Genomic DNA, 16,859 nt, shown 5'->3' with positions numbered 1-16,859 from the left:
GATCGCCAAAGTGCAATACCGGCCGCATCCAGCTAGACGGCGGTATCGAGCACCCTTTGGAACCTTGTATCTTGGCCTGTGTAATGGCCAAATGTCTCCCGGCTCACTTTTCTTTGTCGGGCGAGCGGAGCGGTTATAACGATCGGATTGAGAAGCGTCAAATGCTCCCGATGCATGATGTGTGGTGGATTATGTTGGCGACATGATGGACACCAATACTTGGAATCTCGATCAGATAATTGGAATATTCTTTTTGGGGTACATCCTAGTGAAGGTAAGGACTATATGATATCAATCTTGCGTTGATCCAAGAATTCCTTCATTGCGATCGGAGCGTATGTGTGTAATGTACTGTGTAACGTATTCCGTTGGTGACGTTCAAAGCATAAAAAAAACGACCCCCCCTTTCATGCATTCATGATGAAACATAATACCTATAATCTAGATTTTATTTGAGAATAGTAGCTACTAGCTAGTCCATGAAAGAAACGACAACGTTTTTAGTGAATTGCACGTATTGCTGCATAGCGTCGTTTTCTGTTATTAGACAGGATTATTCTGAAACTATAGTCATATTCACCACGGTATAAAACGGGAACGTATGGATCGAATTTTTTTTCTTTTTTGCATCTTGACCGGAAGAAACCCAGTGTCAAATGACTATAGTATTGCATCCATAGCTATAATATAGTTATAGCTCTTCAAACAAGGTGACGGACTACATTGGTTTAATGGGTGGCATGAGCATAGCCGTTTCCCGGAAGAGGCGTGGCACATAATGTGTTAATCAACTCATAACTCATGACTGTGTGGCCAGGTTTAGCTCCAACTCCATAGTGAAGTTTGCGGACGACACGTGGTGGTGGGGCTGAACTCTAACAATGACGAGAAGGCCTATCGGGAGGAGGTTGATGAACTGGCACACTGGTGCCGGGACAACAGCCTACTCCTGAACATTGGTAAAACCAAAGAGCTGATCGTCGATTTTAGGAGAGTACAGCAGGGGACACACACACCGCTGTGGATAAACGGGGCTATCGTGGACAGGGTGAGCAGTTTCAAGTACCTGGGAGTCCACATCACAGAGGACCTGACATGGTCAACACACATAGATTCTGTGGTGAAAAAGGCGAAACAGCGCCTCTATCACCTGAGACAGCTAAGGAAGTTCAGAGTATCAGGGAAGATACTCCACTCCTTCTACTCCGGGGCTGTAGAGAGCATTCTGACTGGAAACATCACTTCCTGGTTTGGAAACAGCACGGCACAGGACAGGAATGCACTCCAGAGAGTGGTGCGCTCAGCTGAGCGTACGGTATTGCACTACCACCCCTGCAGGACTTGTATAACAGGAGGTGCAAATCCAGAGCCTGCAGAATTATGAAAGACCCTCACCACCCCAACAACAGCCTGTTTAAGCTGCTGCGGTCAGGCAAGCGCCTACGGTCACACGCTGCAAGAACAGAGAGACTCCGACTCAGCTTCTTCCCCCAGGCCATCAGAACACTGAACACTGAACTCTCCATTCACAAATACACATGAGCACTGTTGTGGAATAAAAAGTCGTCATAAACTCTTGAAATGCATGAAATGAATATGGCTTTGGATACAGAGTCTTCACAGTCAAAAGTGATTTATTTATCATATTCTGCAGAATACAAAATGGTGACAAGTCAAAGCAGAGCACACAAAATGCTCTCCCCCGAGTTGTACACTTGAATGAACATTTGAATACAGCTTATATAGGGTAAAAGTGGGCAAGGATGATATGATATTGTTTCATCCAATCACATAGATTATAGTGGTTCATCCAATCCAATACATGCACGTTAAAGAAGTCCCATCCAAGGGGAGCAGTGGTGTAATGTTTACACAGGGCCAGTACAGGGGGGTACAAGTGTGTCATGTCATCTTGAGGTCATGATGACAAAGGCAGTGACAATAGTGGTATGATTCTGAGGACGGGCAGACAGGGTTTATAGAAATTACTTCGGCACATGATAACACAAAGGTGGGGGGCAGTGTACGATTTGGGGCCAGTCAGCTTGTGCAAACAATGGCTTGTTTGCATAAGCGAACCTTTGCACTAGGTTTTTGGGACAGACAGTCAGTTTATACTCTGAGATGAAATATATCTAATTGTGAATTTTGTACATTTATAAATGAGATATCATACATAAATAATTTTCCCTCACAGCACACACACACAGACACACACACACACCACTCATGCGGCAACCGCTAAAAAAATCACTTTAAACAAAATGTCACTTTAAACACTTTAAAAGAAGGAGGTACTGTATAGTTTAGATACAGTAAGAGTTAACATTGTAAATTGTATATTGCATAGTAGTGTATATAAGAACCAGTTTCTCAGGAACTTAGCATGTCTTTTTTTTACCATGCATATCTTGTGTCTTATCTATTTAATTTTTTCTATGCCTATTTTATATTGTATTTTGCACAATCAATGCGGGCAAGACCACCCGCATTTCACTATGTATGTGACAAATAAACCTCTTGATAATGTGAGCACAGTATGAAGGTGGATGTCTGAGTCATAGTAGAGTATTGAGGTGGAGGTCATTGGATCATAGTAGAGTATGAAGGTGGAGGTCTTTGGTTCATAGTAGGGTATGAAGGTGGAGGTCTTTAGTTCATCGTAGAGTATGAAGGTGGAGGTCTTGAGTTCATCGTAGAGTATGAAGGTGGAGGTCTTGTGTTCATAGTAGAGTATGAAGGTGGAGGTCTTTAGTTCATAGTAGAGTATGAAGGTGGAGGTATTTAGTTCATAGTATAGTATGAAGGTGGAGGTCTTGAGTTCATTGTAGAGTATGAAGGTGGAGGTCTTGTGTTCATAGTAGAGTATGAAGGTGGAGGTCTTTAGTTCATCATAGAGTATGAAGGTGGAGGTCTTGAGTTCATCGTAGAGTATGAAGGTGGAGGTCTTGAGTTCATCGTAGAGTATGAAGGTGGAGGTCTTGAGTTCATAGTAGAGTATGAAGGTGGATGTCTTGAGTTCATCGTAGAGTATGAAGGTGGAGGTCTTGAGTTCATAGTAGAGTATGAAGGTGGAGGTCTTTAGTTCATAGTAGAGTATGAAGGTGGAGGTCTTTAGTTCATCGTAGAGTATGAAGGTGGAGGTATTTAGTTCATAGTAGAGTATGAAGGTGGAGGTCTTGAGTTCATCGTAGAGTATGAAGGTGGAGGTCTTTAGTTCATCGTAGAGTATGAAGGTGGAGGTCTTGAGTTCATCGTAGAGTATGAAGGTGGAGGTCTTGAGTTCATCGTAGAGTATGAAGGTGGAGGTCTTTAGTTCATCGTAGAGTATGAAGGTGGAGGTCATTAGTTCATAGTAGAGTGTGAAGGTGGAGGTCTTTAGTTCATCGTAGAGTATGAAGGTGGAGGTCTTTAGTTCATAGTAGAGTATGAAGGTGGAGGTCTTTAGTTCATAGTAGAGTATGAAGGTGGAGGTCTTTAGTTCATAGTAGAGTATGAAGGTGGAGGTCATTAGTTCATCGTAGAGTATGAAGGTGGAGGTCTTGAGTTCATCGTAGAGTATGAAGGTGGAGGTATTTAGTTCATCGTAGAGTATGAAGGTGGAGGTCATTAGTTCATAGTAGAGTGTGAAGGTGGAGGTCTTTAGTTCATCGTAGAGTATGAAGGTGGAGGTCTTTAGTTCATAGTAGAGTATGACGGTGGAGGTCTTGAGTTCATAGTAGAGTATGAAGGTGGAGGTCTTTAGTTCATAGTAGAGTATGAAGGTGGAGGTCTTTAGTTCATAGTAGAGTATGAAGGTGGAGGTCTTTAGTTCATAGTAGAGTATGAAGGTGGAGGTCTTTAGTTAATGGTAGAGTATGAAGGTGGAGGTCTTTAGTTCATAGTAGAGTATGAAGGTGGAGGTCTTTAGTTCATAGTAGAGTATGAAGGTGGAGGTCTTTAGTTCATAGTAGAGTATGAAGGTGGAGGTCATTAGTTCATGGTAGAGTATGAAGGTGGAGGTCTTTAGTTCATAGTAGAGTATGAAGGTGGATGTCTTTAGTTCATAGTAGAGTATGAAGGTGGAGGTCTTTAGTTCATAGTAGAGTATGAAGGTGGAGGTCATTAGTTCATGGTAGAGTATGAAGGTGGAGGTCATTAGTTCATCGTCGAGTATGAATGTGGAGGTCTTTAGTTCATAGTAGAGTATGAAGGTGGAGGTCTTGAGTTCATCGTAGAGTATGAAGGTGGAGGTCTTTAGTTCATAGTAGAGTATGACGGTGGAGGTCTTGAGTTCATAGTAGAGTATGAAGGTGGAGGTCTTTAGTTCATAGTAGAGTATGAAGGTGGAGGTCTTTAGTTCATAGTAGAGTATGAAGGTGGAGGTCTTTAGTTCATAGTAGAGTATGAAGGTGGAGGTCTTTAGTTCATAGTAGAGTATGAAGGTGGAGGTCTTTAGTTCATAGTAGAGTATGAAGGTGGAGGTCTTTAGTTAATGGTAGAGTATGAAGGTGGAGGTCTTTAGTTCATAGTAGAGTATGTAGGTGGAGGTCTTTAGTTCATAGTAGAGTATGAAGGTGGAGGTCATTAGTTCATGGTAGAGTATGAAGGTGGAGGTCTTTAGTTCATAGTAGAGTATGAAGGTGGATGTCTTTAGTTCATAGTAGAGTATGAAGGTGGAGGTCTTTAGTTCATAGTAGAGTATGTAGGTGGAGGTCTTTAGTTCATAGTAGAGTATGAAGGTGGAGGTCATTAGTTCATGGTAGAGTATGAAGGTGGAGGTCTTTAGTTCATAGTAGAGTATGAAGGTGGATGTCTTTAGTTCATAGTAGAGTATGAAGGTGGAGGTCTTGAGTTCATCGTAGAGTATGAAGGTGGAGGTCATTAGTTCATCGTCGAGTATGAATGTGGAGGTATTTAGTTCATAGTAGAGTGTGAAGGTGGAGGTCATTAGTTCATAGTAGAGTATGAAGGTGGAGGTCTTTAGTTCATAGTAGAGTATGAAGGTGGATGTCTTTAGTTCATAGTAGAGTATGAAGGTGGAGGTCTTGAGTTCATCGTAGAGTATGAAGGTGGAGGTCATTAGTTCATCGTAGAGTATGAAGGTGGAGGTCTTGAGTTCATCGTAGAGTATGAAGGTGGAGGTCTTTAGTTCATCGTAGAGTATGAAGGTGGAGGTCATTAGTTCATAGTAGAGTATGACGGTGGAGGTCTTGAGTTCATAGTAGAGTATGACGGTGGAGGTCTTTAGTTCATAGTAGAGTATGAAGGTGGAGGTCTTTAGTTAATGGTAGAGTATGAAGGTGGAGGTCTTTAGTTCATAGTAGAGTATGAAGGTGGAGGTCTTTAGTTCATAGTAGAGTATGAAGGTGCAGGTCTTTAGTTCATCGTAGAGTATGAAGGTGGAGGTCTTTAGTTCATAGTAGAGTATGAAGGTGGAGGTCTTTAGTTCATAGTAGAGTATGAAGGTGGATGTCTTTAGTTCATCGTAGAGTATGAAGGTGGAGGTCTTTAGTTCATCGTAGAGTATGAAGGTGGAGGTCTTGAGTTCATCGTAGAGTATGAAGGTGGAGGTCATTAGTTCATCGTCGAGTATGAATGTGGAGGTCTTTAGTTCATAGTAGAGTATGAAGGTGGATGTCTTTAGTTCATAGTAGAGTATGAAGGTGGATGTCTTTAGTTCATCATAGAGTATGAAGGTGCAGGTCTTTAGTTCATAGTAGAGTATGAAGGTGGAGGTCTTTAGTTCATAGTAGAGTATGAAGGTGGAGGTCTTTAGTTCATAGTAGAGTATGAAGGTGCAGGTCTTTAGTTCATCGTAGAGTATGAAGGTGGAGGTCTTTAGTTCATAGTAGAGTATGAAGGTGGAGGTCTTTAGTTCATAGTAGAGTATGAAGGTGGAGGTCTTTAGTTCATAGTAGAGTATGAAGGTGCAGGTCTTTAGTTCATCGTAGAGTATGAAGGTGGAGGTCTTTAGTTCATAGTAGAGTATGAAGGTGGAGGTCTTTAGTTCATAGTAGAGTATGAAGGTGGATGTCTTTAGTTCATCGTAGAGTATGAAGGTGGAGGTCTTTAGTTCATCGTAGAGTATGAAGGTGGAGGTATTTAGTTCATAGTAGAGTATGAAGGTGGAGGTCTTTAGTTCATAGTAGAGTATGAAGGTGGATGTCTTTAGTTCATCGTAGAGTATGAAGGTGGAGGTCTTTAGTTCATAGTAGAGTATGAAGGTGGAGGTCTTTAGTTCATAGTACAGTATGAAGGTGGAGGTCTTTAGTCGTAGAGTATGAAGGTGGAGGTCTTTAGTTCATAGTAGAGTATGAAGGTGGATGTCTTTAGTTCATAGTAGAGTATGAAGGTTGAGGTCTTGAGTTCATCGTAGAGTATGAAGGTGGAGGTCTTGAGTTCATCATAGAGTATGAAGGTGGAGGTCTTTAGTTCATAGTAGAGTATGAAGGTGGAGGTCATTAGTTCATCGTCGAGTATGAAGGTGGAGGTCTTGAGTTCATCGTAGAGTATGAAGGTGGAGGTCTTTAGTTCATAGTAGAGTATGAAGGTGGAGGTCTTGAGTTCATCGTAGAGTATGAAGGTGGAGGTCTTTAGTTCATAGTAGAGTATGAAGGTGGAGGTCTTTAGTTCATAGTAGAGTATGAAGGTGGAGGTCTTTAGTTCATAGTAGAGTATGAAGGTGGATGTCTTTAGTTCATCATAGAGTATGAAGGTGGAGGTCTTTAGTTCATAGTAGAGTATGAAGGTGGAGGTCTTTAGTTCATAGTAGAGTATGAAGGTGCAGGTCTTTAGTTCATCGTAGAGTATGAAGGTGGAGGTCTTTAGTTCATAGTAGAGTATGAAGGTGGAGGTCTTTAGTTCATCGTAGAGTATGAAGGTGGAGGTCTTTAGTTCATCATAGAGTATGAAGGTGGAGGTCTTTAGTTCATAGTAGAGTATGAAGGTGGAGGTCTTTAGTTCATAGTACAGTATGAAGGTGGAGGTCTTTAGTCGTAGAGTATGAAGGTGGAGGTCTTTAGTTCATAGTAGAGTATGAAGGTGGAGGTCTTTAGTTCATAGTAGAGTATGAAGGTGCAGGTCTTTAGTTCATCGTAGAGTATGAAGGTGGAGGTCTTTAGTTCATAGTAGAGTATGAAGGTGGAGGTCTTGAGTTCATAGTAGAGTATGAAGGTGGAGGTCTTTAGTTCATAGTAGAGTATGAAGGTGGAGGGCTTGAGTTCATAGTAGAGTATGAAGGTGGAGGTCTTTAGTTCATAGTAGAGTATGAAGGTGGATGTCTTTAGTTCATAGTAGAGTATGAAGGTGGAGGTCTTTAATTCATCGTAGAGTATGAAGGTGGAGGTCTTGAGTTCATCGTAGAGTATGAAGGTGGAGGTCTTGAGTTCATCGTAGAGTATGAAGGTGGATGTCTTGCGTTCATCGTAGAGTATGAAGGTGGAGGTCTTGAGTTCATAGTAGAGTATGAAGGTGGAGGTATTTAGTTCATAGTAGAGTATGAAGGTGGAGGTCTTTAGTTCATAGTAGAGTATGAAGGTGGATGTCTTTAGTTCATAGTAGAGTATGAAGGTGGAGGTCTTTAGTTCATCGTAGAGTATGAAGGTGGAGGTCTTTAGTTCATCGTAGAGTATGAAGGTGGAGGTATTTAGTTCATAGTAGAGTATGAAGGTGGAGGTCTTGAGTTCATCGTAGAGTATGAAGGTGGAGGTCTTTAGTTCATCGTAGAGTATGAAGGTGGAGGTCATTAGTTCATCGTAGAGTATGAAGGTGGAGGTCTTGAGTTCATCGTAGAGTATGAAGGTGGAGGTCTTTAGTTCATCGTAGAGTATGAAGGTGGAGGTCTTTAGTTCATAGTAGAGTATGAAGGTGGAGGTCTTTAGTTCATAGTAGAGTATGACGGTGGAGGTCTTGAGTTCATAGTAGAGTATGAAGGTGGAGGTCTTTAGTTCATAGTAGAGTATGAAGGTGGAGGTCTTTAGTTAATGGTAGAGTATGAAGGTGGAGGTATTTAGTTCATAGTAGAGTATGAAGGTGGAGGTCTTTAGTTCATAGTAGAGTATGAAGGTGGAGGTCTTTAGTTCATAGTAGAGTATGAAGGTGGAGGTCTTTAGTTCATAGTAGAGTATGAAGGTGGAGGTCTTTAGTTCATAGTAGAGTATGAAGGTGGAGGTCTTGAGTTAATGGTAGAGTATGAAGGTGGAGGTCATTAGTTCATGGTAGAGTATGAAGGTGGAGGTCTTTAGTTCATCGTAGAGTATGAAGGTGGAGGTCATTAGTTCATCGTCGAGTATGAATGTGGAGGTCTTTAGTTCATAGTAGAGTATGAAGGTGGAGGTCTTGAGTTCATCGTAGAGTATGAAGGTGGAGGTCTTTAGTTCATAGTAGAGTATGAAGGTGGAGGTCTTTAGTTCATAGTAGAGTATGAAGGTGGATGTCTTTAGTTCATAGTAGAGTATGAAGGTGGATGTCTTTAGTTCATCATAGAGTATGAAGGTGGAGGTCTTTAGTTCATAGTAGAGTATGAAGGTGGAGGTCTTGAGTTCATAGTAGAGTATGAAGGTGGAGGTCATTAGTTCATAGTACAGTATGAAGGTGGAGGTCATTAGTTCATAGTAGAGTATGAAGGTGGAGGTCTTGAGTTTATCGTAGAGTATGAAGGTGGAGGTCTTTAGTTCATAGTAGAGTATGAAGGTGGAGGTCTTGAGTTCATCATAGAGTATGAAGGTGGAGGTCTTTAGTTCATCGTAGAGTATGAAGGTGGAGGTCATTAGTTCATCGTCGAGTATGAATGTGGAGGTCTTTAGTTCATAGTAGAGTATGAAGGTGGAGGTCTTGAGTTCATCGTAGAGTATGAAGGTGGAGGTCTTTAGTTCATAGTAGAGTATGAAGGTGGAGGTCTTTAGTTCATAGTAGAGTATGAAGGTGGATGTCTTTAGTTCATAGTAGAGTATGAAGGTGGATGTCTTTAGTTCATCATAGAGTATGAAGGTGGAGGTCTTTAGTTCATAGTAGAGTATGAAGGTGGAGGTCTTGAGTTCATAGTAGAGTATGAAGGTGGAGGTCATTAGTTCATAGTACAGTATGAAGGTGGAGGTCATTAGTTCATAGTAGAGTATGAAGGTGGAGGTCTTGAGTTTATCGTAGAGTATGAAGGTGGAGGTCTTTAGTTCATAGTAGAGTATGAAGGTGGAGGTCTTGAGTTCATCATAGAGTATGAAGGTGGAGGTCTTGAGTTCATAGTAGAGTATGAAGGTGGAGGTCATTAGTTCATAGTACAGTATGAAGGTGGAGGTCATTAGTTCATAGTAGAGTATGAAGGTGGAGGTCTTGAGTTTATCGTAGAGTATGAAGGTGGAGGTCTTTAGTTCATAGTAGAGTATGAAGGTGGAGGTCTTTAGTTCATAGTAGAGTATGAAGGTGGAGGTCTTGAGTTCATCGTAGAGTATGAAGGTGGAGGTCATTAGTTCATAGTAGAGTATGAAGGTGGAGGTATTTAGTTCATGGTATTATAGACCACCGCAACACTTCTGGTATTCTGAAATCATGGGAGCGAGAGCGGGGGGAGAAAATGAATGAATGTGGATGAGAGCCTTGCCATTAACACTTTGAGTGCCAGCAGGGGGCGCACGATTTAGCGCTTGAGTGCCGGCGCTGTAGTCAATGGGAGGGCGAGCACATTTGCGAACGCATAAACTATATCTTAAATTATGGCTATGTGTCTAAAGTGGTCCGCACACGGCGATGCGATCGTCTGTCGCTCAACAACAATCGCCTGGCCCCCTACACCAGAGGCGACCGTTCACAGGTATAATAATGTGTCGCTCTGTCTAGCTGGGGGTGTGGTTACTTGTTTCCCCCCGGAGGGAGATATAGGAGGACGGACCGGATGTTAGGTTGAAGCTAGCGTATTAGCAGGTAGCTGTGTTGTGCTTTACGAGGGAAGTATTAACTTGTAAAACCCATATTGAGCTGGAATTAAACCACCATATATATACGAATACAACCTCTCCTCATTCTTCCTGACATTACTGCATGACTGATCGCTACAATACGTTCAACTAGGCACCGATGGGACAAGTATTATGCACCTGCTGAGAGAGAATGTTTTTTCACTGAAGACGCAAACTGTTCTGTTCTCAACCATCATTTTCTTTGGACAATAAACCTTATAAACTACATCAGCTGCAGCCTGGACATTAAACTCTGTCAACACCCACAACTTATTTTGTTACCCGAGTACAAAAACACTAGTAGGTGCATCGTGGCGCATTGTTCATTTATTAGTTAATGACAAGCGGCCACTATAGCTTCTCCAACTAACGTTATTTATTTAAATTGTTCCTGTTAATAATAATGAACATAAGTAGCATTGTAATAATACGTAGGTTATTGATCAATGAATGTATTGATAAATTAATGGTGTACAAATGATACACCAGTAGAACTTCTGTACTACTTCTACTGTAGAAGTCATGTTATTTCCTCATTGTCCTTGCTGTGTCGCCTGCTGTCGTCAAAAAAAATAGGATCGAAGCGATTTTTAGCCAGGCCACAGAAATAGCTGCGCGACCGTCGCTTCAGAATCTCCTGCCGTGTGGCTTCTCTCATTCATAACAATGGAGGCGATATAATTCTGTCGGTCGCGTCGCTTAAAAAATCGGTCGCCTGGCAAAAATCGCCCACCGTGTGCGGACCACTTAATACGCCTGTCGCTTATCAATGACTTGTTTGCAGTCAACATTGTCGAAACGGATTGTTTTTTAATCGGTACATTTCCGTTTTATACCATTTTGAAAAACTTTCGTTTTTGGAAACTTCCAGAAAAGAAGGTGATTCTGCAGGAATCGCGCTTTAGTGGAATACACAAAACATGTTGTAATTTTTCGGCCTATTTATGAATCGTTTTCAAATAAACGCTAGATTATCGATAGTATATGTGTACTTATGCACGCTAGAGAAGCCGGCTGAAAAATCTATTATCTTATTTCCTGATCAGCACACACACACACACATATGGGACACCTCAGATCAGATGTTCTCCAAAAATATTATTCCAATTCCTGATCGCCATTCCAAATATCGATCGCGTTTATTGATCCAACGCTGGGTACTGGAAACGCATATTCCACGCTGTTCGGCAGCTCGGCAATGAATGGGATCGTCTCCGGTTACATGCCTGACAAGTCAAATGTGGATTCTGGACTCTTTTTTTCCCATCCATTTCATTCAGTCCAATCCAATGGGTGCAATACCATCCGGAGAGACGATAGGGGGCGGTATTTTCCCTGTTCGAGCTCAGATAGATCCCCAATGGTAACGTGAGGCTAGATTGATGAAAGATTTATGGAAATCGCTAATAGATTTTTTTACGATTAAATAACGAGATTTCTCGTCGTTGGCACTCAATGTGTTAAGTGGTTGTACAGTAGCTACGGCTGTGGGGATCCTGAACACGGAGCGACCAATCCAAAGTCGATCGGCACTTTCTCACTTTTCCGCACCTACTTCCGAACTATGCATGCGCAGATTGCCCACGAAGTCTAGGTTCATCAATCTGCGCATGCGTAGTTCGGGAGTAGGTGTGAAAAAGTTACTATAGCTTGGCCGAGAAAGTGCCGATCAACTTGGGATTGGTCACTCCGTGTTCAGGAGACTCATGCGTATAAAAGTCTATTGGATCATGTCTCCAGCACCCCCACACCCGTAGCTACTAGCTAGCTACAACTAGCTAGTAGCGGCTTTTTAACACCAGGCCCAGGGACCACAGTTGAAAATGAGCTTAGGCTAACACTGTCTCACACATTTACTTTATGTTCATTAATGTGTGCTGTCCCTGTTCAAATACAGTTTAAACTGAAACTGAAACTGAATTAATGTCGGCTCTCATCCACATTCATACATTTTCTCCCCATGCTCTCTCCTCCATGAGCTCAATGTAACGTGGAAGTGCAGTGGTCTGTCAGCTGTTGTATTAACAAACACTGCAACAAGAAATACATTTGGGCCCATTTATAATGTTTACATTGTCAAGTTTGAAAAGGTCTATGAAAGAAGAGCAGCATACTAACTTACAATACGAGTACTAGGGGTGGACTGTATAAACGGCTACGGTATGAATTTTGACTATAATACCTTGTGACCGGTAGAGCAACTCTAAAGTAGCAATGACGTAACCACAGTGTGGAGGGAGGGGGCTGCTAAGTGGAGCTAACGTTAGCTTGCTGAGGCAGGGCTCTACAGTGTGACTATTTCACTCGCAAAATAGATATGTGCGAACTGGAAACATTATTTAGGAGCACAGAGGCTTTGCGTAGTGGGCGTGTCAACGCGCAATTATCATTTCTTATTACATGGCGTTTTAACATTCGCCGAAATGCTTGATTGTGATTCGTCAATAGCGCTCGTCAGAGGTCCGTTATTACTCGATAACGGACCTCTGCCGAGCAATAATGACCACTGTGCGCAGCTGTAGCAATCAAGCCCACTGACACACACTGCATCAGTGCAGCCAATCAGACACACCTGCCGGCTGCTGGCGAAGCTGCCGGCGATGACAGCGAAGAGACAGAACAGAACTGCGTCAGCATTTGATCTCGTCTCGTCGATGGTGTAAAATGAATTAGGTATATTGTTAGTAAGTTAGCCATGTAATAAGCGGGATAATGTATAGCCTATACTCGGTCATTGTCGCAAAATAATTTACCTTCACTACGTTTAAAGAACACCTCTGCGAGGCGCCTCTGTGTTCTAAACTCTGTGTCGGTCAATTATTTTGCGACAATGACCTCGTAGCTATACATTATCCCTTACATAATAGACACGGAACAGAGCGGACCTTCAATTCTAGAAGCGAACTAGCCCTGCGTTGCACACAGCTGTGTGACAACTTCTCTCCCGAGTCGCGCAGTTTCTATGTTATAGGGCTGCAACTAATGACTAATTTGGTAGTCGAATAATCTGCCGATTATTTTTTCGATTAGTCGACTAATCGAAAACCAATGTAAACAACAACAAAATTTTTTTTTTTTTTTTCTTTTTTTTTTTTTAATTACCTATCTTTGTGAAAGTGGCTTCTCAGCTCTGGTCCAGCTGAAGACAGAGCAGAGGAACAGATTGGACATTGAGCATGACCTCAGAGTTGCTTGTCTACCATCACCCCAGACTTTGAGACTCTTGTCAGGACCAAACAACAACATCATAACATGATGATCCCATAGCAAATTAAAATAATGACTCATGAAACATTTGAATTTGGATCTTTAAGCCACTTTAAATGAAAATGTATTTGAAGAACAATACAGCAATCACTCATAACAAGATAAATAAATTAAATAATACAAATTAAAGTGGAAGTGTACTTTAAATAACTTTTGTTTGCTGTGTGTGAGAGGAGTCCGTGTGTGTGTGTATGTGTGTGTGTCTTACTCTGATCGCTGTGTGAGTGAGAGGAGTGTGTGTACTGTGTAATTTGTGTGTGTGTCTTACTCTGATCGCTGTGTGAGTGAGAGGTGTGTACTGTGTAATTTGTGTATGTGTGTGTGTCTTACTCTGATCGCTGTGTGTGAGTGAGAGGAGTGTGAATGTGTGTGTGTCTTACTCTGATCGCTGTGTGTGAGAGAGAGGAGTGTGAATGTGTGTGTGTCTTACTCTGATCGCTGTGTGTGAGTGAGAGGAGTGTGTATGTGTGTGTGTCTTACTCTGATCGCTGTGTGTGAGTGAGAGGAGTGTGTATGTGTGTGTGTCTTACTCTGATCGCTGTGTGTGAGTGAGAGGAGTGTGTATGTGTGTGTCTTACTCTGATCGCTGTGTGTGAGTGAGAGGAGTGCGTGTGTAATGTATTGTGTGTCTAGTCTGATCATCATCTCCTGCAGGGGAACAATGTTTTCAATGTCCAAAATTTGCTATGGGATCATCATGTTATGATGTTGTCTGGAACCCTGAGAAGCCACTCTCACAAAGATAGGTAGAGCACCAAAAAAAAAAAAAAAAAAAAGAAAAAAAAAAAAAAATTTTAATGACTAATCGACGCAACAATTTCTCGTCGACGATTTTTTATAATCGACATCGTCGATTATGTCGACTAATCGTTGCAGCCCTAATGTGTAATGTAAACTCTGCGACGGGTCCAATCGTCTAACATGCTTTGCATCCTCGCCATTCTGGAATGCCCACGTCTCGCTAAAACCTTAACTGTTGATGTAGCCTTCAGAAAACTAACGTTAGCTCCACTCCTAGCAGCCTGTTGATGTAGATTCAGCAAGCCAACGTTAGCTCCACTCTAGCAGCAGCCCCCTCTCTCCCTCCCTCTCTCTCTCACTCTGTCTCCCCATCCCTCTCTCTCTCTCTGCTACTGATTCGATTCTTAAACCTATTTCATTCAAAAGGAAGATATTGATTGCCATTAGCTATAGTATAGCTCAGCAGCTGTAACAGAATAATTGTATTATTTTTGATTATTTACGTTTTAAGTTAAGTTAAACGACATAACAAACACTGTCACTGTTTACTTGTGTAATGACATGGTTCCTTTTCAAACTGTGGATAGAAAGGGCTTTAAAGACATGTAATGGTCAAAGCACTGGATCCAAGATACGCGTTACGTTACCTGCCTGCAGACACTTGAGAAAAGGTTTTGCATTTTTCTATTGCAGTTTTGCACAATAAATGTTCTTAAAATACCTCTGTACTATGTGAAATATGTCCTAGTAATACAAGAGTACAGTAATAGCTGCCATACCAGTGTTTTACCCCTTCAGAAGCATTTATATAGACATTTTAAGATAAGTTAATATACTGTGATATATACCGTTACGTCTATGCTTCAAATTATACCGTGATATACATTTTAGACCATACCGTCCAGCCCTAACGAGTACTTATTGAGGTTTTTTTCTCTCTCTCTCTCTCTCTCTCTCTCTCTCTCTCTCTCTCTCTCTCTCTCTCTCTCTCTCTCTCTCTCTCTCTCTCTCTCTCTCTCTCTCTCTCTCTCTCCTCTCTCTCTCGGTGCATGCTGGGAATGAGGTTGGAGAGGTTGGAGGTGTAGTGAGTTTTTTTTTTCTATCTTTATCTGTCTATTTTGTTAATTTGTTTATGGGATATTGTATTATAAGGGTAGTGTTGGTTTGCTGTGTGTTTTGGTGTGTATAGGGTTAAGTGGGAGTGTTTTGTTTGTTTGGCCGCATCGGCCAGGCTGTGCTGCTGGATGACGTCAGACGCCAATATGGACTTTTCCAAAATTGGTAGAAAGCATGGTATTAAGATATCTGTTCCTAATGTATCAGTAGAGGACTGCAGTTTGGCAGTTGGAAGTATTGTTGGACATAAAAGCATTAAATCAGCTGCGAAGATGAATCAAGGAGTAGTGATTTTTCTTGACTCGTTGGACAAGGTGCACACACTGGTTCAATCGGGGATAAGTGTTGACGGGGCTTTTCTTTCTGTAGAGCCGCTCTCCACACCAGGCAGAAATGTCTTTATTTCCAACGTTCCGCCGTTCATCAGTGATGAACTATTGAGAAGTCAACTAGCACGACATGGGAAGATAATTTCCCCTATAAGAAAAATGTCGTCGGGATGTAGATCTCCGCTTTTAAAGCATGTTGTCTCACACAGGCGACAGGTTTTAATGATTCTAAACAACAGCGGAGAGGAGCTTGAGTTGGTTTTTAAGATAAAGGTTGATGAGTTTGATTATGTGGTTTTTGTGAGTTCTGGTAATTCGGGGAAGTGTTTCAAATGCGGGGAACTCGGTCATATCTCCCGCGATTGTGCGGGGAGAGGGGCAAGGCGATCTCCGCTTCAGCCCCAAGAGGAGCGCGGGGCTGAGATCAGCGCAGGTAGTGGTACAGAGGAGGGGGGAGTGGTGCAGCGCGCAGCAGAGAGCGGTGACGACAACAGGGTCCCGCTGCAGAACGGCAGCAATGTAAATAGAGTCCTTTTGCAGACCGACAGTAGCGCAGCAGATAGTATTCAGCTGCAGGGCCACAGAACCGGTGTAGCAGGTACGAAGCAGAGCCTTGGTACAGAGGAGGGAGGAGTGAGGGAAGCTGCCCCCCCCTCAACTAGTGGCGACTGTGGGATAACAGGGGGTGGTGCGGGTGGTGCAGGTACAGAGGAGGGTGGGGTGGGAGACGCTGTTCCCCCCTCAACCAGTGGTTGTGTAGGTAAGGAGGTGGGAATCAGAGATGCTGCCCCCCCTTCAACAAGTGGCGAGGTAACAGAGGAGAGCAGAGGTTTTTTTGTCCCCCCAAGCCCAACACCGCGTCAGGGTAAAAAAAGGAATCAAACAAATTTGACGAGTGAAGTAATAGGGGAACATTTGAATGTGGTGGACAATGTACACGGTCAGACAGTGGATGGCGTGGTGGGAAGTGATGGAGGGGTGGGCTCTCAGGATAAAAAAAGAGTGACAAGTTTGGTCATAGAAGGCACAGGTTCCTCTCAGTCCAGTATGGACGAGGATGAAGTTGAAAAACAATGGGGGGATGACATCTCAAGTGTTGAGGAAGATGAGTTCCCAAATGCTTCTCAAGTGTCTGATTCACAACGGAAAAAATGTTATGCAGTCAGGCAGATACAGAAGTTCCTGCACACAACAAAAAATTTGAGAAGTGTCAAAGTGGAAGATTTTTTTGAAGATTTGGAGATGTTTATTTTTTCAGCAAGGACTCAAATGAGGTCGAAGAACTGTGGGGGGTACACTTCCCAGGAAGTTTTTAGACTAAGAAAGATTGTGCAGAAGCTCAGAAAAATGGATAATATAGTGTTACCATGATAATGGAGCTTCTGATGTGTGGAGCCCGGCTGGACATTCAGGAAGGGAGTAGACCTGGGCTTGGACAGTGTCTGCAAGCAGTTGGGACAATGACACTGAAAGA

General features: G+C 42.4%; 1 protein-coding gene across 1 annotated transcript in view; it reads left to right on the top strand.

Moving 5' to 3' along the window:
• The window catches only part of LOC311247672 (tRNA (32-2'-O)-methyltransferase regulator THADA-like), a gene marked incomplete at its 5' end in the record, with an annotated part of 165,195 nt that overhangs the window by 83,786 nt on the left and 64,550 nt on the right, over positions 1-16,859 (top strand). The gene's annotated exons all lie outside the window — the stretch shown is intronic.

The sequence above is a fragment of the Notolepis coatsorum genome (genome assembly GCF_963971535.1).
Source record: "Notolepis coatsorum genome assembly, contig: SCAFFOLD_380, whole genome shotgun sequence".
NCBI classification, from domain to species: domain Eukaryota; kingdom Metazoa; phylum Chordata; class Actinopteri; order Aulopiformes; family Paralepididae; genus Notolepis; species Notolepis coatsorum.
Note: the sequence above shows the minus strand (reverse complement) of the source record. Positions and strands in the feature narration are given on the sequence as shown.